Genomic DNA, 23,869 nt, shown 5'->3' with positions numbered 1-23,869 from the left:
TGTGATATATATGTGTGTGTATGTGTATGTGTGTGTGTGGGGAACAAGTGAAAGTTTCTCATATGAAATGAAAGCTATGCCTCCAAAATTTAGTTAAGGCTTTAGCATTAGCTGGGCCTAAGTTTCGTTTTCCTGTAAATCATATAATAGGGTCATACACCAGCTGCCCACCCCCTCCCTTGTTTTGTAACCATCACCCCAGCCTTATCCTTACCAAATAAGGCAATCTTCTAGCTTCCAAGCTTGGTTTGGGTAAAATGCGTCTCTTGGGTTCTAAATATAGATGGTAAGGTCTCTTGCCTCAACCAATGAGGATAAAGAGATTGAGGTAAACAAGTGGGGAGGGGAGTTTCTTGGAGTGGTTTGTCTAAGGGTATATAACTGGTTGCTCGCTGTTGTGTCTTGCCTCACTACTCCAGTCCACCCTGGGTAGGTGGTCTCAATCCCACTCAGTTGTGGGCTCATCTGGGATTTTCTTTGATTAGGGAGGGGGCTTCTTTGCCAAGGTCAAGACCAAGAGCACATCCAAGATTTCTCGGAAGTCTTGAGCTCTGGAGGGAGGTTGCTGCCCAGTCTTTGAAATAAACCTGAAGAGAGTGACTCAGAGAAACAGAAGGCTTGTTAGGGCTCTGACAATTAAAACGAAACTAGGAAATTCCAGCCAGCCGGTGAGTGAGAGCAGTCACGTAAGTTGTACGTGTGCAACCCAGAGATAAGCACTCAGGGGTCTGGAGGTAATTGGCATAGGGTGAGGGCCCTTTTAGGGTGGACTCTAGTCTGAGCAGAGTCCAGGCTTAGTCAAATTGCTGAATAGATACCTCATCGAAAGAACACAGCTGAGAAAGCTTCATGGGTGACTGGTGAGGAGTGGGTGACCCTCCTCAGTGATTCGGCTGAGTCTGTCTTTAGATCGGGGAGTTTGGTGATGGCCCCTGTAAATTCCTAGTGAGGTCCTAGGGGTTCCCTAAGAATGGGAAAGGGACAATCTAAATCTGTGCAGAGTGCAAATGTGAGGTACCTATAGACAGTCTTTTAGGCAATCGATTGAAGAATTGGAATGAACTGCTAAGATATAGAGGAAAGGATAAAAGGAAAATGATTGGATATGATTTGATGCTTTGAAGATTCTATAGGGCAGAGGGTTGTTGTATGTCTATTTTCTTTTTTGTGTTTGTGTCTGTGCATGGTGTGAATGAGTGTTAACAATGTTTGATAGCAAAAGATTTGGCAAGAAAAGCATTCCATGGGGGCAGCTAGGTGGTGCAGCGGATAGAGCACCAGTCCTGGATTCAGGAGGACCTGAGTTCAAATGCGGCCTCAGACACATAACACTTACTAGCTGTGTGACCCTGGGCAAGTCACTTAACCCCATTGCCTAGCCAAAAAAAAAAAGAAAGAAAAAAAGAAAAGCATTCCGAGTGCTGCAGCTGGATTCTGGAGTGCAGCTTTCTTTCTCTCCCCTCTCACTCACTGATAACAGCAGCTTCAGAGGAGCGGGTGGATGGGAGAGAGAAAGAGAAAAATACTTTATTATTTAGGTTATATGACTGGTAAAAAGCAAGTTGAAAAGGATTTTTGAAGTGTCAGGTCAGAATTAGAAAGAAATAAGATATGTGCAATTTTAAAGGGACTTTAATCACAATCCATTAGAAAGAAAGGCAAGAAAGTTTAAGCATGTAGGAGAGAGGAGTATGTGTAGAAAGCTTAAGGTAGGTATAATTTATTTGCACAGTGTGAACAGAGGTTTTGAAAGCAAGAAGGTTTTGAAACTTTCAGAAGAAAAATAATAATTCCTCTCCCTCTCTGCATTCTAATTCTGGCCAAATGTGAGTGTGGAGACAAAGAGAGAAAAAGGGAACCTTTTCCCCTCAGATCAGAAAAAAGAGGTAGCACTTAATCTTTTCTGCCTCTCATGGAAGAGAGAAGTTTTTGTGTACCGGAACACAACCAAAGGTAATTTAACTCATTCTGGTAATATATCAGATGAAATGTGATGCTCTCAATTTAATGCTTAAGTCAGAATTTATTATACTGTTTGGCACTAAAGGAAATTGAAAGAAACTAAAGAGCAGTGGAAGAATAGTGTAAGAGGAGTAAATTGTTTAGAGAGCATAGTAAAGCTGTAAAAGCAGTTTGGGAAGAGAGAGGGGGAGGGAGAGCCCTATTCAATTATCTCCCTTCAGAAATGCAAAAAGAAAGCTGTGTAGTAGTCTTGCTGAGTGTAATTTGGGTGGGGGGTCTTAAGTTCCCCACCCTTGGATGAGGATATCCTCTGAATAGCTTTAGATAGTTTAAGTTAAGTTGAGAAGGTGTGAAGAAGTGGTATGTTTTAAAGTAGAAGGATGGAAAAATAAAATTCTTTTTTTTTTTTGCCTAATTTAAAAACCAATAGATAAAGTTATGGAGAGATGGAAGGAATTATGTCCACCCACCTTTCAGGCTAGATCCGTGGGTGGGTTCTATTAGATGTAATATGGATACTGGCTATGATAAAGATATTGGTTGTTGTGAGTTATGATTATTACTGTTCAATTAATTATTAAGCTCCAGAGGTGCCTACCTGGAGGGGAAGCACATTTTAAACTGACCTGATTACAACAGGTGATTCCAAACTGTTTGTAAAACTTTCACAAGAAAATGTGGACGTGAATGGGGAACTGAAATATTGAAGAAATATATGAATTTGTGGATAATATACCTTTATAAAGGGTCAAGGATATTGAACTTAGAAATGTGTATTGTGTAGAGGACCACAGGTAAGTAGGACTCTACCCCGACGGCTGTATAAGCCTTCTCAGGCGAGGAGCTTGCTCCTTGGCCTGGATCGGTTCTCCACTCCCCAGAAAGAAGGGCGGGTAGGCAAGCTCAGTCATACACAATGTTGCTAGCTTGAGAACAGCTAGCTCTAGCACAAATATGTATCAAGTATTACTAGTTCCTGTATCAAGTATTGGGACATTCTGGGAACAAGAAGTCCATGGTGTTTTCACGGAAACAGCCCGGGAGGACACAGAGAGGATGATGATGCAGAGAGATGTGCTTGTTGATACTTTGATTGGTATTTGCATGTTGCCTATTGGTAAAGACATGTAAACTTTGTTGCTTTGTCCGCTGTTACATTGGAGTATGTTCCCATGAGTCAAAGATATACAACCGCCTGCTGTGCTCTGATAAAGTTGACTCTGTTTTCCATCACGCTTGGAGTCCCATCTCTTTCGTATTTGCCTCGAAGTCTCCGGTCAAGAACCCTTTCAAAAACTCTTTCACAGACTTCGCTGCTGGTTGGCGGAGCTGCCCCAACTCGCATATTTGCATAATTTTAAGAGCATAAATTGTTATTTGGTATTAAGAACTTTATCAACTATGTGGCCCCAGGAGACTGTTGAATCTGGTAAAAGGGTCTAGAAAGAAAGCAAGATTTTTTTTTATTGAGCCTGTTTTCAATTGTATTAGTTATGTTGCTGGAAGGGCAATTTCTTTTATAATCTGTAATGTTAAATTAATTGTGTCTTCAGAGAAAAGAGAAAAAGGAGTGAATCTGGCTGTTGGGGCACTCTATATCATCCTGCTTTTTAACATTTCCTTCTAAGTATTGTAATTGTAGAAAGCATAAAATTTCCAAATGTTTTATTTAAAGAGAATTTTCAGTTGAGATTGTCTTGTTATCATCTATGAAATTTGTGAGATTTTTAACTAAATTGTTTGGGATTACTGCTTTAATGCTAAAACCCAAAAAGGGTTAATTGATTACTCTATCTGTGTGGGAAAGGTCATCTGCCCTGAGAAAAGAACTTGTTAGGATTATGCAGTTCCTAGACAATGAACTTAACTTGCTGAGAAGTTGCAAGTTTATGTACAGTAGATAGAAATGATTTCTAATGATTGGCTTTTACACCAGGGCAAGTTTAAATTTGAGAAGGAAAGATGTTAAGTGAGATTTCTTATGTATGACTCCTGGTAAATCTATACTGCTTATTGCAACTCCATGAGAGTGAATGTAACTGCATCTGGCTTTAAGCTGTGATTAGTGAGACTTGCTGTTTGAGGTAAAAGGCTCTTGGGACTCTAATGAATTTTGTTTTGAGTTTAAATTTGGGCATAGTTGTCTGCATTAAATCAGTATCTGAGAGAAATGCCACCAGAATAGGCGGAGGTCGATTTAGAGGAAACGTGATTCATTTGGGAAAAAGGCTGAGGGGATAATCTTAGCCTCAATCTAGGATGGGCTCCTTCTGGCTCAGTTTCCCCATTAAGTTCCTTTGGAAAGGAATGTTTCCCACCTGACTATTCCTGAGTTTGGCTATGAGGAGAAACAGATACTGCATGATTGGAGAATTGTGACTCTATCTGAATTTAAACAAAGCTAAGGATGTTTTATCCTGTCATATTTGATATGTCACCTGTCCCTGCTCCTTTTTCCTTCTATAGTAAGTTTCTATGATCAGAGCAAGTAGTCAGCATGAGACATGAGAAAAGGATTAGATTATGGTCATATCTTAAACTGATTGTTGGAACTTGCTGGGACTAGTGACTGACTGTTTCTGAGTCTAACTCCAGTTTGTCCTTAACTGAAACCTGGCAGACTTTAAGTCTGGCTCAATGCAGTTTGCAGTTTGACATAACACTCTGTCTGGAGTTGACAGGAAGTTGAGGGAAATGTTGTCCCCTTACTCTAATCTCTTAGTGGCTAGTTACTATGATCAGAAGGTTTTGTAAGTACAGTAACAAATTTACTAAAATAATTGATTACGGAACATCTTGGGTTATTATAGAACTAGGACTAGTGTTCCTGTATGAGTTAGGGTCTTTTTAATTCTTGGTAATGGTATGGAGACAATCAGGAGCTTATGAGAATGTTATTTTGTTATTTGGATAATATCACACTCGTCTAAAGTTTTGTTATCATTGATTAATAATGTCAAAAGAAGAATGGCTTGTGATTTATTTTGTAAATGCCATCAAAGAAACAAGGCATGACTAAAATTTTAAGATTTTATATGTACTATGTTAAAAATTGATATGTATGTACTGAAGCCTGTGATTAATCCCTTAGTGAAATCTCATCCCCCTGGTGAGGAAATTAATAATGGATTAATGTAAAGTATAAGACACTGGGTTCTGATGTGAATTTCTTGAACATGACAATTGGCCATGATTCCAATTTTGAGTTTGTAAAAATGATCAGGGTTATAAGGACTAGAAATAGTGATTTAAAATTGTGCTAAGATCACTTCTGTAGGAGAATGGATGGAAAGCTGGTTCCTACAAGAAGAAGAAGAATAGGAAGATGCTGAGATGCTGTGCTGGAGATGGCTGGAGAAAATACCAAGGGCAAGAGGACTTCATTGATGGTGTTCCCTGCCAGACAGCTATATAAGAAGGGACTTTTTGAATCTTAAAGGGACAATTGCATTATTGTTTTCTTTTGGGTCTCTGAATCTACATTTCTGAAGAGGCTGCCCCTTTGTTTTTCAATGCTTAGATTAATCCTTCCCCTATTTACTTAAAGGGGTGGTCCTGGTTTGGGGGAACTTGGTGGAAGCAGGTATTATGGTTTTTGTTAATAGCAATAAGTGGAGTTATACTAGTCCCAATGTGTGTCCCTTGCATGGTGCAATTAGTTACTACTACTGTTCAAAGGACCCTCTCTGGAATGATTACATTAAGAGAGCCTGTTAGTGAGTCTATAAGACTAATGATATCAAGGAATCAAGGGTGGATGACAGTCAATCAGGAGAAAGGAGGGCCCGCTCTTGATGAAATAGCAAATAGGGAAACTGAAGAAACTTACCAGTTTTGGTGTGAGAAACTTTTAACTATGAAATGAGAGGGGGGAACTGTGTGGGACAAGTGAAAGTTTCTCATATGAAATGGAAGCTATACCCTCAAAATTTAGTTAAGGCTTTAGCATTAGCTGGGCCTAAGTTTCGCTTTCCTGTAAATCATATAATAGGGTCATACACCAGCTGCCCACCCCCTCCCTTGTTTTGTAACCATCACCCCAGCCTTATCCTTACCAAATAAGGCAATCTTCTAGCTTCCAAGCTTGGTTTGGGTAAAATGCGTCTCTTGGGTTCTAAATATAGATGGTAAGGTCTCTTTCCTCAATCAATGAGGATAAAGAGATTGGGGTAAACAAGTGGGGAGGGGATTTCTTGGAGTGGTTTGTCTAAGGGTATATAACTGGTTGCTTGCTGTTGTATCTGCCTCACTACTCCAGTCCGCCCCGGGTAGGTGATGCCCAACTCTCGCTCGAGACTTGCTAGAATAAAACTTGTTTTCTACTGAGAGAAACCTCTGAATTTTATTTGGGTAAGTGGTCTCAATCCCACTCAATATATATAATCCCTATTTCTTTGGGATGTACTGAAGGGATCTTCAATAGTATCAAAATATCTTCAATATATCCCTAAGACGTAGGAAGTAATTATGAATAACTATTATACACACACACACACACACATATATGTGTGTGTATATATATATATATATATATATATATATATATATATATATATATATGTGTATATGTGTGTGTGATAGAAATTATTTATTCATAGCATACTATAATATTGAGCTATTGGTGGCAATTTTGTATGCAGATAGTGCTCAAAATGCATTTAGTTTAGATTTTGATTATATTTGATTTTGGATTTTGTATGTGTTTTTATATTAGTTGTGTTTGCTTTTTTGAAAGCTTTCAGTAACTACTAACTAGCCATTCTCATGGCAGCTGCTATCAGAATCCTAGTCTGATGTTCACCGATTAGTATGAACATTTTAATTAATTGTTTCTAAAAGGAAACAAAGGTGAATCTTGATAATATTGGATTTTAAATATGTGTATGTGTTTGTACACCCAGAACACATAAGCAAAGGGATCAGAAACAGAGTGATAGTTTACATATTATAATTGGGGCATAAGGCATAGGCCTTAGTACCACAGCATCTTAAAACTGGAAAGCACTTTACAGATAATCCAGTACAAGCCCCTCTATTTAAAGAAATGGGAGTTTAGAGAGATTTAACTACAGGAGTATCTTTTCAGTAATTTAAATTTTTACTTTTTAGTTTTATCACTGGGATGGGTCTTAAGGATCATGTAGTTTAGGTTTTTTTGTCTTTTCATAAAAGAAAATTCTGAGGCCAAGAATAAGTAAGTAACTTGCCCAAAATTACACCGGAAGGAAGTTCCAGAGCTAGAATCTGGACCCTGGTCTGCTGAATCCCAATTCAATGTATTTGTCACTACACCTTCTTCTATTCAACTGATCCATGGTTACTACCCTGTACCCTACAGCTACTACTTTTTTCTTTACATAACATTTCAGATGTCTGATCTTTTTTTTTTTATTCTTTTATCTATAGTCAATTTTAAACTGACTGTAAGATCAGAAGAACTCATATTTGGGCATGAAGAAACCATTTTAGTTCTATGGAGGATTTAATTCTATCCTCTTTTTGTTAACAATTTTCCTATTATACTGATATTTCTTCTAACCTTAATCTATCCCTTTCTTTCCCTCTGTCATTGTAGTGTTGATGACCACTGGGAAAAAATTCATGGATATCTATTCTGGGATAAAAGGATCTATATGAATTGGGCAAAATAAGCCCACAGCTACTTTCTCCAATCTCTCTTCTAATTACATACTTACTTTTACTTCCTTCCTGTAAAATTAATTTACCCGTGGCTCATATGTAATTTCATTTATATGTTGGGTTTATTCTGATGTCTCTATATCCTCCCCTTTTCTCTCATCCCTCATCTCTCTCTCTCTCATACACACACACACACACACACACACACACACACACACACATTCACAGCAATGTTTTTATTTCACACTCTTAGTCTCAAAATCTGGTGAAATATCCTCTTCTTTTTTATACCATGCCCAATATCTGGGACCTCACGAAAATAGATACTTTATAAATGTTTCCTCATAAAGGCAATGATGATGTAAAAGGGTTCTCTCAAAAAGTGTTTTCTTTTCATTCAGTATTTGTATTCATATTTTTCCTCTTACCCTTTTAATGGACATTAAGAAGGGGTTTTCTAAAAGCATTCACTTCATTTAAATACCCAAAGCTAGATGTGTGACCCTGGGCAAGCCACTTAACCTCCATTCCCTCACAAAAAAACCCCCAAAACCAAATACCTAAAGCTATGTTAGAAATTGAATATTCTAAGAAAGGCATTCAATAATGGAAACAATGTATGTGGATGACAAGAATGGGTCCCTGGAAGGCATGAACTTTGACTTCTTCCTCTTTTCATTCTGCGGGATGAATATATGTTTGCGAATTAATCACACATATGAACATGTACGTAATTAGCCAAAAATTATATTCTGACTCATATTCATAAAAAAAGAAAAACAATGATTAAAATAATGAATAGTTGTTTATACTCACATTTCCAAAAAAAATAATTTGGTAATATTACTCTCCAATTTGGGCTCTCAGTAAAAATGTATGTAAAGGTCTTTAGGGGAGGAACTGATCTTTTTTCCCCATTCATATTGCCAGTGCTTAAGTCACACCATAAGCATAGTGGCCCTTAATAAATGTTGGTTGGAACTGTTGGTTGAGAATAGTTTTGTATTTTTATGAATGTGCTAGGATGTCCTCAGCCTTCTTTCTCCATGCAGGAAGTCAAAATCAACAAGCCTCTTTCATTCTATATGTCTTATTGCTCCAAATATAGGCCCTCAGTTTTGTTCAAACTGTGGTTTGTATTAAATTTGAGATCTTCGTGTAATCTTGTTCTTATTACTGACAACTGTTCTGAATGACATCTGGTAAAACAATTAAGGAGAAGAGAGCAATAGTGAAAGTGATAAATAATTTTGAATGACAATATGTTTTTGTCTAGACCTGTGATTTCACCGTGTAGTAACTAAGGAAACATCTTCTTCTAATGCAGATCTGCAGCTATTAGGCAACTAGGAATCTTAGATTGTCAGTTACCTGGGGGCACTGAGAAGTTGGGACTTGCTTAGGGGTACACAGCCAGAGTAAGTCAGAAGTGGAACTTGAATCTAGGTTTTCCTGATTGAACCTTGATCTTTTTTGCTTCAGGGCTAGCTCTCTCTCTACTATGATAAATTGAGTGATTTTTTAAAAAATCATGAAATACACTTTTTGTGTGCTATATCATATATACCATTAATATGTAAATTGGACAGTGCGGTCTAAGGCAAGGATTGTTAAACTCTTGTGTTGTGGTCCTCTTTGGCAGTTTGGTGAACCTATGGATCCTTTTGAGAATATTTCTAAGACGTATAAAATTAAATGTGTAACATTATCAAGGAAACCAACTATATGGAAATACAATTATCAAAATCATCTTTAAAAAATAAAATTATTTCATAGATCTGTAGGTCCAAGAAGAAGAAAACCACTGGATTTAAGAGTTCAAGATAACATTATACTTTTTATTTTTGTGTGAATTTCCTATTATATCCTCAATTAAGGCATTATAGAACCTTAATTCATTATTTTTCTTTGTTTTTTTTTAAACCTAAATACTTGTGTTTAAAGGCCACATTATAATGTAGTATGAAAGTATTATATTGGCTGGTACTAATATAATTCTAAAGAAATACATTTTAAAATTTGTTCTTAGTTGATAGGTATGTATTTGTGCTGTGCAGTCATTCAGATTTAGAGGCATATGTCTTATAAAAAAAAAAGAACTCTTTTTCTTTATATGTTTCTAGTAAAAAAAAAAGAAGTTTTACATATATATATATATATATATACTTTTTTTTTTCTTCAGGGAACAGAGACACCTGGTCTACATAATCTAGCAGCAGTCAGAATTTGACAGAACATTCTTAGCCTTTTGAGGTTACTCTGCATATTTAACAAATCACTACCTTTTGTTTTCCTACCTGTACATTGTCTATGTTATTCAGTACCTACATAGGTATTCTGTTTTATCCTTTCTCTGAAGACTCATCCTTTGAAACAGTTTTAAGATGCTGAAATTAATCAAAAGTAGATGGGAAGGTATGGATTTGATTGTTGAATAACTTAAAAACCTAAGACTTAAAAATGTTCTCTAAACACCTTAGTATTATTACTGTTATATGTAGTGACCATGTTTTCTAACATGTTTGGAATCTGTAAATACCAAAAAGAAAATATAAATGTAAAAAATGAAAAGTATAAAGGTGGTAGGGATTCCATAACCATTTCAATTTGCTCATGTTGCACTTATTTAGTCCTTTTGACTTTGCTCATCTCTAAACATGATGTTAATCATTGAAAACTGGAACCTATCATAAGTTGCCATAGTGCTACCTACAGAGAAGCCTTGTCTTACTAGTTTTTTTGGTATTAAGTGTAAGATATTTGTTAGAGAAGAAATAATCATCAAAGTAAATAACACCTTATAATATGTTATAAATTTTTCTTCTTCTCAAAGGACTTTCATGCACATCATCCAAAATTCTATTGCTTGGATTTAGCCTGAGAAATTATCTTTGTTAATTATAAGCACCAAGGTTTATAAAAACTGACTTTGAATTAATCAAGATTAGATTATTCATCATTTTTGGTCAAAGGGCAATAGGACATTGAGTTGCCTAGGGAATCACAAATCATTTGAAGTATTTTAATGTCACTCTCAATTTGGGAAGCATGGTATATGAGATGGAATACTGGACTTGGTGCCAGGGATTCCTGGGTTTACAGCCTGCCTCTGACACTTAACAGCAGTTTGATCACAGGTGAGGTGGCTGGGAGAAGGAAAGGACAAATCACTTCTGCTCTCTAGTCCCCAGGCAACTCCCTAAGATTTATTAAATAATTTGTAGATAGTACTCTTTTTTCTTTATGGACAGAATCACAGGTCTTTGGTTGTAATACTAGCTTTTTTGGACCAATTCTGCGATTTTATCAGTGTTCCTCTTCCTGGAGAGGAATTTTTTTTTTTAATATATAAAGCAGATGAGCATCTTCTCTCTGAGTTATATTCTTAAAGCAACACCAGGAACTGAGAGGTCAAATGACTTCCTAGGGACACATAGCTAGTATGTGTCAGAAATGGGGCTTTATTACTCCTTAACCGCCTCCCTACCCACTAAATTACACTGTCTCTCAGTATTAGTTCAGCAAATTTTTAAGTAAAGTGCAATGTATGATGAATTATCATATTATTACCTTAGAATTTGTCTTTTTCAACTGATGTTTCTTGAAAGCAATGGGGTTTAATATGTTTTATATGATCTTATTAGTCATACCATTAAGCTCATAGTTAAAAAATAGAATTAGAATGTTCACAACATTATTTCTAGATAATACTTTCACCAGGAGTTATATATTGCTACAAATACAAATAGTGCTTTTGAAGGAATTCACAGTACGGTGGATCTTAAGAAGATAAATGTTACTTTATCAAATCAGATTATAACGCATTGTATGGTCACCATTTTTCTTATGCCTAATCATTTTTGACAGGCTATCTCTTTTCTTCAATATTTAATTTTAGTCTAGTTTTTATTTGTTGTTTTATTAAGTAAAAGGGGAAATGTAGTTTATTTATTTTTAATATAGTTATTTCCACACACACTCTAACAAAATTATATGCTAAAACTTTTTTATCATTTTTTTTTAACATTTTGAGTTCCAAATCTTATCCTTCCCTCCCTCACTTCCTCCCTCTCTCCCCTACAGAAGGTAAACAACCAGATATAGGATATAATGGGAGAAATAAAAAAAAAAGATTTCCTTCCAATGAATTGCTTTCAGCACCTGGAAAATTAATGGATAGGAGAGTGACCTTGGGAAAGAAGAGTGTTTGGATAATGGGTACTGGGAGGAAAGACTTTGATCCCATCCTTCTGGTTCAACTTCTTTCTTTTTTATTAGACTAAACTATTTGGGCTGGAGGCTCTTGGTAAGGAAAGGTTCTACTCATCCTAGGCTAGTCACATGAGGTGAGACTGACGCAGCTTGTACCATAAGATCAGATGTTTCTACAATAGGTAAGTTTCTTACATGTTTTAAATGTAAAAATGTTTAAATGTAAAAAGTTAATATCACTTGAAGCCTTCCCTAACTACTCCCTTCCCCTTCCTTCTACTTTTTGGCTTGGGTTTCACATACTACAATTTTTCACCTCCCTAATACACTTAATAATTAATAATGTATTGTAGTATTTGGTGTTGTTTGGTCTGATCTGTGATTTCATGGGTATAGAGTGGAACCTCCATTGACCAATGCAGGTAGGCAGGTTCTTTTCAAATTTATAGTCTTAGAGAACTATCTAGCACACTAAAAAGTTAATGCATTTGTGTAGGACTTGAATCCGTCTCTTCTTGACTTCAAGGATCCACTACATCCCACATTGCCTCTCATCTTACAGTTGTCTAGGTAAGTGTCCCCCTGTTAGACTGTAATTTCAATAAGGTTGGGCCTGTTCTCTAAATTTTGCATCTTGCATTTCACTATCACAGGGCTTAGCATGCATTGGGTATTGTTGGACTTACAGTTATCCCTTCTACATTGGGTTTAGGAGTGCAGCACCCCCACAATTTAGAAAATCCACAAAATTTTCCATCCCTGTGTTCATACCAGAGAAGAAGTCTGAATTATTATGGTATTAAAAATAAAATATGTTGATATTATATAATGCTATACATATATTTTATGCATTTCTCAGTTTCTAAACTTTTTCTGTCATCTGCTGGGCTTTGCATGACATCTGCAGCTTCCACAAAACTCCCTAAAGATTGCCATTTAATTTTTTATGCTGACCCGTGATATATCCAAACCATAATGGGGAAAGCTGGGATATGGAAGGGCTAACTGTAATTGAATTGTGTGATCTCTGTCTAAATTTTGATCACCCTTGAGTTCATCTGATTCATTGGTCACATTTAGGTCTGTTCCAGGGTTTGACTTCTTCAGTGACTTCTGCCATAGATGTGTCAAGCTTGAATAGGTCAAACAGACCTGCTGAATTCATTTGGAAAACAAACAAACAAAACAAAAAACCTTCAGAGCTGTGAAAAGAACTGTCAGCAGAGGTGTGACATGGCCCTGCTTGGCTTGTTGGAACTGAAGAGTTATGAATAACATGAGCAAAGACCCCTTCCTGAAGACATGGTTATAACCCACATATTTAGAAGAATGATGTTTAGAAGAAGACATGGTTATAACCCAAGTGTTTAGAAGAATGATCCCTTTAACACTGTGTAACATGAAACCATGAGTCAAATACTCTTTGTACTAGTGGAATGAATGAACATATCACTCAGTGGTTTAATGGGGAAAACAATTCATGAAAGGAATTTATTCTTATGTGATTGTTTGCAACAATGTGTATTTTTGTGTCACTATGGACTTTAACATGTTATTATTTATTTTAAATCCTTAAACATTCATTGATTTTTCTGAGATGCACTGAACTAGGCACTGAGGATATGGAGGGGGAAAAAAAGCAATCTTTGGTCTCAAGTAATTTACATTTTACTAGGGAAAGTGGGATAGAATGCAATGTAAATCATTATTATTTTGGGTCCAGATTTCATCAGTTTCAGCAACTTTAATCATGGAAATTCCTTCCAATGAAGATTGACAACTTTTTTAAACTTAGAGACTTGTCTACTGTACGGATGGGTTAAGAGGTATCACATGTCCCAGACATGTCAAAGGCAAGAGGATGGCTTCTCTGTATTCCTCATGTTCCTTCTTCAGTATAAAAATATTCTTTCATATTCATATATTGTTAGCCTTTCCCCAATCAGTGGTGTCTACTTTATTTCCAGTTCTTGGCTACTACAAAAAATGCTGCTATAAATATTTTGATATATATGGAGACATTGTTTTGTCAATGACCACTATTAGAATCTCAGAGGATAAGGATATTTCAGCTACTTCATTTGTACAAGTCCAGATTGCTTTCCAGAAAGGTTATACTAGTTAACTATTTCACTGAGAATGTATTGAAGTTGGGTGGTGAAGTAGATAGAGTACTGGGCTGCAGTCAGGAAGACTTCAGTTCAAATATGGCCCAAGGCACTTAATAGCTGTGTGAATCTGGGCAAGTCACTTAACCTGTTTGCCTGAGTTTTCTCATGTGTAAAATGAGCTGGAAAAGGAAATGGCAAACCACTTCAGTATCTGCCAAGAAAACCCCCAAAATGGGATCATGAAGAGTTAACATGACTGAAATGACTGACAACAAATATGCTATGTACTAGGAATACAAAGAAAGGCAAAACACATTCCCTGACCTCAGGCAACTTACATTCAAATGGGAAACAATACATAAAAATTTTCAAATTATGAATTAATGCTGGCAGTGCTCCATAGAGGCAGCATTGTGCAATAGACTGGCAACAGGCCTCAGAATCAATAAGACCTGGGTCCAAGATCTGCCTTTTACACATACTGGATGTGTGACTCTGAATAAGCCACTTAACCTCTCAATACTTCAGGTATACTCAGTCAGACTCTGAATTTCTAAGCAAGTACCTAACAGTTCCCTATACAAGTGAAATCCTAAGTTCAGACCCTGGCCTCATTCCTGACCATCTGAAAAAAAAAGTAGCTTCAGAGAAGAGGGAGATCCAAATATACATCTGTTTCTATCTGAAGATCTGGACTTCCTTGTGGAATCTACAAAATAGAATATCCTACTGTGCCAGATATTGTGGTGGAGACAAAGGAATATAAATGGCAGAGACCCTGTCCTCAAGGAGCCAACAATGTGTCTGGGACATATAAAAAGTTAACTATTAGAAGATTTCAATAATAACCTAAGATAGCAATGCAAGAGAGACCTCCAAAGCAGGCCATGGTTAATTGCCAAATGAGTGGCATGGGCTTCAGTAAACAAAGAGGTTTTTGTGGGTGGTAGCAGTAGTGTGGCCTGGGCATTTTCCATGTAAAGGAGGGAACCATGAAGCTGGTTCATGGTCAAAAACCACAATGTCAAAATGTGAAAGAGTGCACCCATGTGTAAATGATCTAACCAAGACTTAGTTGTAAAGAATAAAAGAAAATGGATGAGGAGTTCCAACAATGCATCAGCTGTGGCCTGAGTATAAATACACCCTGAGCCTTTGTTTGACAGAGATTTGGACACGTTCTATTCAGCACCATTTATTTGCTGAGACCACTGCTTCCTGCCAGGCCTGGTTATGGTTATGGTGGAGGAACAATGCTATGGCCCAAAATGAGTTCACTGGTTCCCAGGGAGTCTAACACTTAACCTAAGGTCTAACTATGGCTAGCCTTTGAGGCCTCTTTTGCATGCTAGCTTAGGTTGTTATCGAACTCTTTTAATAGTTAACTTTTTTATGTGTCCCAGACACATTGTTGACTCTTTATTATTGTTTTTAAAGCAACAGCCATAAAATTGTTCATTTACTTATTTTTATTTTACCACTTAAATGTTGTGATCTGGTCCTCATGAATTTCATATGACTTTGCATGAAGCTTATTTAGAAATGTCCCTAGCTAACTTAAAAGCTGCCCGTCTCCATCACTGCCAAATACAAGGCTGGATGAGCCCAGCACTCCATGTCTGAATCCTGTGAGACATTCTGAATGTCCTGTCCTATCCTGTCTGTTAAAGCAATCTGCCTCTTGCGTTTTTCCCGATTGGAGAGCCCTGGACAGGGAAAAGGCCCATTGTCCAGTAGATGGCAGTGTGAGAGTGGAGAATTCAGATCCGGCCCCACTTTGCATGAAACTAGCCCAATAAAAATGGCTTTTTGACTTGGAAGCATTAATGAAAAGAACCTTCAGCCAGACCTTTGTCTTGCAGCCAGGTTCCTGTTCTTGAAAGCCTCCGCAAACCACAGGTGCTGCTTTGCAAGTGCTTTGTCTGAAGTCGGGTTGCTCCCATCCCCCTGGCACTCGAATCTTTCCCCTCCCCACCACTCCCCAGCCCGAAGTTGGAGAACATATGTGTGCTGCTCATTTACTCAGAGCCACGCAATCTGCCAATCATCCTGTACATCCTTGCTTTGTGCCTGGGGAAAAGCTGCTCGCCACTCAGCAGCCGTCCCTGTACTCTTCTGCCCTCTTGACGGAGTGCCAGCTCCTGCCTGGGAACCACACATTTAAACCCATTTGGTGGAGGTCTGAAGCCTGTTCATCTTCAGGTCTCAGACTGATCCCCATCGTTCTCTCTGCCCCAGACCCCAGAAATATAAGAGGGCGACTAGAGGGGGTTGGGTTGCAATTCTGAACTGATAAGTTTGACTACTCATGGGAAGACTGCTTCCTGGAGCTGAGAGAATATTCCCCATGGCTCATGCAGTAATGGCTTCTATTCAGAATCCTTGAGAAGTCATGCAAAATAGGGCAGGCAGGAAAGAATCTAGGCTTGGTTTTGCTCCTTCATAGTATAACTACTTCTGATTGTGACAGCTTTTACCTTTGGCAGGATTTTAAATCTGTAGCTAGTGACACCACTTTTTAATCTCCCTTTTTAAAGAGGTTGTGGAAAGAGAATATGCTTGTCCTCAAGTACATTGAACAGAGAAGGGCTAATCTAAACCTTTGATGTTTTCAGCACAGTCTTTACTAGAAGGGAGATCATAATTCTAAGAAACTCATTGCTATGCATTGTCCTAAATCTGGAATTGCCATAAAGGCAGAGGATCAGGATCTTGCTGGTTGATATGGCTTTCTGGGTTAATAGCATTCTAAAAAGACCTACCAATATTACTTTGGTCATATGCTCAAGAACAGAAAATTTCAATTTCTAATCGTTAAAATATGGGAAGGCATCTGAAGCATTGTTCATATGTTTACATGAGGAGATTGTGTGATGTAGTAGGTTCTGATTTCAACTCTGACACAAACTTACTTGTGAGGGTTGGGACAAGTAATTTAAGGGTTGGGGCCTTAGGTTCATCATCTATAAAATAGTGTAAGGGAAGAAGGGAAAATTGAATTGAATAATATATAAGCTCCAAATCCTGGCTTCAGGTGGACCTGCTCCTTTAGGGGTGGAAGACAATATTAATTGGCCCAATTTTTGAAGGATACTGTGTTTATGTACCTTCTGAGCATAGTAAACAATCATTTTCTGATGGTCTTGGATCATTCATTTGAGTTCTCAAACCTATTACAGTATTATAGAATCTTGCAGCAAGAAGCAATCTCAGAGACCTATCTCTAACCTGAAGCATGCACGACAGCCCTTTTCTCATCCTTGATAAGTGGTCATTCAGGTCCTACTTGGATACCTCTACCTTCTAAGGTAGCATATTCTGTTTGGGACACCTCCAATTTCATTTTCTTTTATGTCAGGCTGAATTCTGTTACCTGTAAGTTCTACATATTGCTTACAGTTGTGCTCTCTTAGCCGATGGGGGAAAATAAATTCTAATCCCTTTTCCAAATTGTAATTCCTTTGTTAGGAAATATTTCTCAGTAATTCTGAGAAATTGCTTTTAACTCACCCCATCCTCCTACCCCATCCTTATTTATCTCCTTCTTATAACATTATTTCTGATTCTTCTTACCTTTCCTTTCTCTCACAAAGTTCCTTGATAAATTTTATAAGAAATGGAATATTGAGTTGGGGAAGACCTCAGAGGTCAGTTCTTCCACTCAGTATCTGAGTATAAATCATCTCTTTACCATTTACAACACCAGTCACCATCATTTGACTAGCTTACAGTTCTGAGAACTTTATAGCCTTGTTCAATTAAAAAAATGTACATTGACATCTTAAAAAAAAAAACCTAACAACAACTACATGCAAAACTATTTCCAGAATCTAAACTCTCAAAGTTGTAAGGATCCTCAAGGTCATTTAGTCTAACCATAATTAAACAAGAAATCTCCTTTAAAACATATTCAACAAGTCGTCAGCCTGCTTTTGTTTAATGGCCTCTAATGATTACCTACAACTGTAGCCCATTCTATTTTAGGATTCCTCTAATGACTAGGATGCTTTTCCTTACATTAAGCTGAATTTTGACTTCCTAAATTCCTATCCATTGCTCCTAGTTCTTCCCTCTATGACCAAGAAGAACAAATCCAATCCATCTTTTAGGTGACAGCCTTCCAAATAATTGAAGATGGCTGGCATGTCACATCAGCTGTACACTTTCTCTTCTTTAGGCCAAGCATTCCAAGTTCTCACACACACTGGACTCAAGATCCTTCATCATTCTGGTTACTTGAATCTGGATCTTCTCCACATTATCCATGTGTTTCCTAAATTGTGATGCCCCAAATGAAACAAAATATTCCATATGTGGTTCTTACCAGTAGAGTAGGGCTGCCACATTCTGGATGCTGGCCTTCCTTTAAAAGCAGATTAAAATCGTATTTGCTTTTTTGGCTACAATATAACAAAGAACTTGTATTAGCTTTGGGCTCTGGTTCTCTAAAATATTCAATATCTACTTAAAATATCTCCTCCATTCAATATATTTGAAATTTATTTTGGAACCCAGTGTAAAATTTTACATTTATTATTTTAAATTTCATCTTATTAGATTCTTCACAATGTTCTAAACTATGAAGGTTTTGTTTTTGTTTGTTTTTCCTGGACCTCTCTTCTGCTTTGGTAACTCTCCCTTTTAACTTTGAGCCATTCATGTCTAATAATCTATTTATATCCTCCTCCTCCTTTTTTTTTCTCCTTTTTTCTTCTCCCCTTCTTCTCCTTCGCCCTATCCCCTTCCTCCTTCTCCTTTTTCTTCCCCTTTTTCTCCTTCTCCACTACTCTTCTTCCTCCTCCTCCTCCCCTTTCTTCTTCTTCTTCTTCTTGTTCATGTTCTTCTTCTTGTTCTTCTTCTTCATCATCTCATACTTCAGTGCCTCTTCACTTCTCCATAATCTTTCAAAGATCGCCAATGACATAATAATGACTCATCAATCAAATTGGCTAGTTCATTCATATCCAAACTTAAACCTCATCCTAATATCTTGAATTGATCAAGTGCTCTCCTTCTACATTCTTTACTTGAAGACTTTCTGTGAAGGGACCTTATTATTTACCAAGGCAATCCATTCAACTTTTGTACACTTTTAATTGTTAGCCAATGTTTCTTGATATCAAGCTGTAATCTGCCTCCTTACATCTTCTACCCATTGCCCCTAGTTTATTTCACTTTTCATAGTTTTGCCCTTTGGGCCAAGCAGGATAAATCTAATCTTTCTTTCACATGACAATCCCTCAAATCTTTGAAGACAGTTATCATACCTCCCCTAAGTCTTCTTTTTCCCAGGCTAAACATGCCTGATTCAATCAATCTGTTCTTGTGTTGTATAGTTTGAAGTTTACTTGCCATGCTGGATGCTCTCCCCTAGAAAATTTTCAGCTTGTCAGTGTCCTCCCTCAAATATGGCATCCATAATTGAATATAATACTCCAGAGGTACTCTGACAAGGACAGAGGACAACAGAGCTATCACCTCCCTTGTTCTGCATGCTATACTCCAAAAAGGACTATTATATAGATAACTTCTTTTGGTTGCTTTGTCACACAATTGACTCTTAATGAACCCATAACATCCTAAATCTAAAATGTCTTTTTGAAGCATGTAAGCAACAATCATCTATTAAGCACAGAATTATGTTCTAGCCAGATTTTACTATCTTGTACTTGTGTAGTTAAATTTTTAATGCAAATTTAGAACTTCATATTTATTTCTATTAATTACATCCTATTAATATGTTGAGAACTTTGGGGGGGGGTAGATCTTGGTTGTCATTCATTATTTTACCTCTCTTTCCCAGCTTCCTGTCACCTATGAAAACTATGCCATCTACCTATATCCACAACAGTGATAAAATATTGAACCAAATAGTGCCAAGGTCAGAGCTCTGTGACATTTAATTAACTTCCCTGTCAGTTTACAACATTCTCTTAATTACCTCTAGTTGCATCTGTTCATCTCATCCTTACAAGTCTAACTTACTGCAATATGATTCACATTTCAAATCTACAAATAGTCCAGAGAGATACAGAGAAAGTTTCTCAGATTCTTTGCTGAAACCCAAATATTTATGTGCATTTCAATTCCTCAATTTTCCAGGCTAATTACCTATCAAAAAAAGAAATGAGGTTAGTCTGGAATGAGTCTCTCTTTTTGAATCCGTGATGACTTTTAGTGATTGCTATTTTTTATTTTTGCTCACCAAACTATAGTTTAAACAATTCATTTTCTTATTATTTTTTTTTTGAAAATTAGCACTGCCTCTTTCAATTTTTAATTCTACTGCATCTCTCTCATTATCCATGATTTTCTGAATACATAGCTTGGCAGGAAAAAAATACCGATTTTTTTTAGTTACCTAGTATGTGTTCCATTTGGGCCTGTCTACATATTCAGTGAAGACAACTATGTGTTTTCACTTACATTCTCTTCTTTATGCATCACAGATCAATAAATGACACTGTTGCATTTTTTCAGGTTTCTAGTCATTTGGATGTTAGCAACTAGTTCTTCCTTAGTAGTAAGGGCTAGATCTTAAACATCATGTCTCCCTATTGAATCTTGAGACTAAGGTGTATTATTAAGGTAAATCAAGTTGCTCTAGTTTTAGCAAAGAAAAATATTCAGTAGATACCTGTATAATGAAAATTCCCATCACTATTATATTATGTTGTACTGGTCATGGTTCTACATCATATACAATGGATCCAGGGTTAAGATTTGCTATTTGTTTAATCAAAATATTTTTAGCAACCCTCAGAGAAAAGCAGTCCACAAGGAGGTAAAAGTAGTCTGCAAAGAAATTCCCTGGGGTCTCAGAGTCTTAAAGTTGTCTTTATGTACTCCATTCCCAAAGAGTTAACAGTTTTGTTCCAGCTTAATCCACCGGAGGCAAAGTTAGATCAAACTTCTCCAGGTCTTCTCCATAGCATCTTGGTACACAATATCACTGTTAGTATAGGAATCTGACAGTTAACCCAAGTCACCTCATTTCCACTAGTATCCTAGCCCTTAACAAATGTCTTCAGGCTAGCTTTGTCATCCACAACTGGAATTCATTATCTAATTACTGCTTCTGATTGGGTAATCCTTAATATGCTCCCACCTCAATATCTCTTCTTTCTCCCTTAATTGATCATCACCCAAATGATTTTAATGATGAGATCACATACCAAGATCAGTTCACGTATTTCTTAGAAGAATGTCTCCTTTTAGGTATATGTTTTATTTTCAAAGGACAAGATAAATTAATATCTTTTTTCATTCCATCTTGCTTTCTGACTCCTAAATCAATTCTTTGCCCTTACAGTGACCTCCAGTTCTTCTACTCCTCAGTTATAGTAGGCAGCTAGCTTCCCTAACATAGCTAGATAGCACAGTAAATAGAGTCTGAGGCTTATAGTCAAGATGACCCAAGTGTAAATCCTGCTACAAACATCTTCTAGCTGAATGAATTTGACTATGTCACTTAACCTCCTATGCCTAAATTTCCTCTCCTGTAAAATGGCGATAATAATACCACCTTTCTTATAGGGTTGTTAGAAGGATCAAGTCAGTTACCATATGTGAAGTTTTTTGCAAACTCTTAAGAGGTATATAAAAGCTAGCTATTGCTTTTCTTTCTAAAACCATCACCTAAGAACTAGCTACCTTCTTCTCCCTTCTGTATTTCAACTGTTTGCTTCAAATCTATACTGTCTCTGATTTTCAAATGTCTGGCTTCCTTGTCCTTTCACTGATCATAACTTGCCACACCTGAACTTCAAATTACTCCCACCTTGGCTTCTATTATTCAAAGACTGCTGAATGGAGATGGAGGAAATCATGAAACTGTGCTGTAAATTTATGATAAATAACTTCAGATGCTCCCCCTGCCAAGCTAGGCAATCTGTTTATACTTTGCTAAGTGACTAGCTGGGCAGCTAGGTAGCACAGTGGATAGAGTGCCAGGATTTAAGTCAGAAAAACTCATCCTCCTGAGTTCAAATCTGGCCTCAGACACTAACTAGCTGTGTGACCCTAGGAAAGTCACTTAACCTGTTTACCTCAGTTTCCTTATCTATAAAATAAGTGGAGAAGGAAATGCCAAAGCACTCCAGTATCTTTCCCAAGAAAACCTCAAGTGGAGTCACAAAGAATTGAACATGACGGAAATGACTGAGCTTCCTCTTCTCCCTTCCTTCTCATATGATATCACTGAGCTGTAATCCTCCACTGTCTCCTGATTCACCACTATATCACATGAAAAGTTAGCCTTACTTCTTGCCAAGGCAAAATCCTCTACATGTATCATTGATACCATCCCCTCCTATCCCGTCTTCCCCAGAAGATTGCTCCCATTATCCTCCCAACTGTGCACTAATATTCATTCTCTCTCTAGCTACTAGGTACTTCCCTTTTATCTATGAATGTAGTCATGTCTCTCCCTTTCTTAAAAACAAAACAAAACTAAAATACAACCTCATTTAATCCAAACATCTTCACTAGGGATCATCCAATATTTTTCTTTCCTTTTGTGGCTAAATTCCTTGAGAAAACCACCAGCAATCAGTACTTCCAATTCTCCTCTTTGCATTTGATTTTTAACCCTCTAAAATCTGGCTTCTGACCTCATCATTCCATTGAAATTGTCTTCCCCTACATTACCAATGATCTCTGAATTGCCAAGTCTAGTGACCCTTTCTCAGCGCTCATCCTTCTTGACCAACTTGTGGTCTGTGACATAATCACTCCTTTCTTCTGGTATTCTCTTCTTTCTAGGTCTTTATGACATTGTTCTGTTTTACTTTTCTTCCTGCTTCTTAGACTAGTCCTCACTCTTTTTTGCTCCACACATTCCTAACCTCTCTTTGAGCTGTAGTCTCATATTACCAACTGACTTTTGGACATCTTGAACTGAATGTCCTAGACATATGTCAAACTAACATATCTAAGACAGAACTCATTATATTTTCCCTCAAACTTTCTCCTTTTCTGAATTTATTTATTACAGTCAAGAGTACCTCCTAGTCACTCAACTTGCAACCTCAGTGTCATCTGTGACTTCTCATTCACATACACTCTACATGTCCAATATGTTCCTCTATCTTATCATTTCTAGGGTTATATCATCTCTCATATATACTCCCATCTGTCCACTCACACAACCTTCACTACAGTACCCATTCAGGGAAGCAACTCTTGTGGAAAAGGGACCCACCTTCCCAGTAACCACTAACACTAACTGCTGACTTACTGCCATCTGTAATTAGGTAAGCTCAAGAGTTTTGGGAGCAGTAGCAACACCTAGCTGCATCTAGCCATTCTCCCTTCAGTAACTGTCCAGGGTTTGGGATGCACCTGGCAGTTGTCCCTGTAGCTGCTATATAGCCTTTGCTCCCTCAGTAGAAGACCTGGAAAATAAAGTTCTTATAACCAAAGTCCTTTATACCATAAAAAGGTTTAACAGATATGGTTTTTAGTGATGGGTATGAAGGATAAGTCAAGAAGCTGCTAGAATTAATGAAAAGCCATCTGACTTATCGCTGAAACCTCCTATATGTGTTCCTTTCCTCCAGTAGACTGCTAGCTCCTTGAGACCAGGAACTATTTTGCTTTTTCTATTTGTATCACTAGCATTTAGTATAATGTTTTGTACATAATTCTTTTATCAACAAACGTAACATAAATTACATACTGGCAAAAAGGTGATTTCAATTTTACAAATGAAGAAACAAGCTCAGAATAATAGTGTCTTATTCAGAGTCACCTCACTATTCTATTGAGTGTTGAAGCTTGACTCACACGTCTCATTTATTCATTCATTTATTTATTATAAATAGAAACCTGAATCTATGAGTATTACCCTTTTTCACAAAACTGTCTCCTGGGCATCCTCACTGATGTTCTTCTACGTCATACTGGCCACTCACTTTGCTATCTGGTCTTCAAGAGATGTACAC

At 37.2% G+C, this 23,869-nt stretch overlaps 1 long non-coding RNA gene across 1 annotated transcript; it reads left to right on the top strand.

Moving 5' to 3' along the window:
- Positions 1 to 384: 384 nt before the first annotated feature.
- Positions 385 to 17,065, top strand: LOC110192015 (uncharacterized). Its single transcript, XR_002320054.2, has 4 exons — positions 385 to 668; positions 11,881 to 11,996; positions 12,311 to 12,384; positions 12,895 to 17,065. It is a non-coding gene; the product is annotated as an uncharacterized LOC110192015 (long non-coding RNA).
- The last annotated feature ends 6,804 nt before the right edge of the window (positions 17,066 to 23,869 follow it).

Source organism: Phascolarctos cinereus, unplaced genomic scaffold (assembly GCF_003287225.1).
Source record: "Phascolarctos cinereus isolate Bilbo 61053 unplaced genomic scaffold, phaCin_HiC Scaffold_4;HRSCAF=312, whole genome shotgun sequence".
Classification (NCBI taxonomy): domain Eukaryota; kingdom Metazoa; phylum Chordata; class Mammalia; order Diprotodontia; family Phascolarctidae; genus Phascolarctos; species Phascolarctos cinereus.
This window is presented reverse-complemented; position numbering and strand designations above follow the sequence as displayed.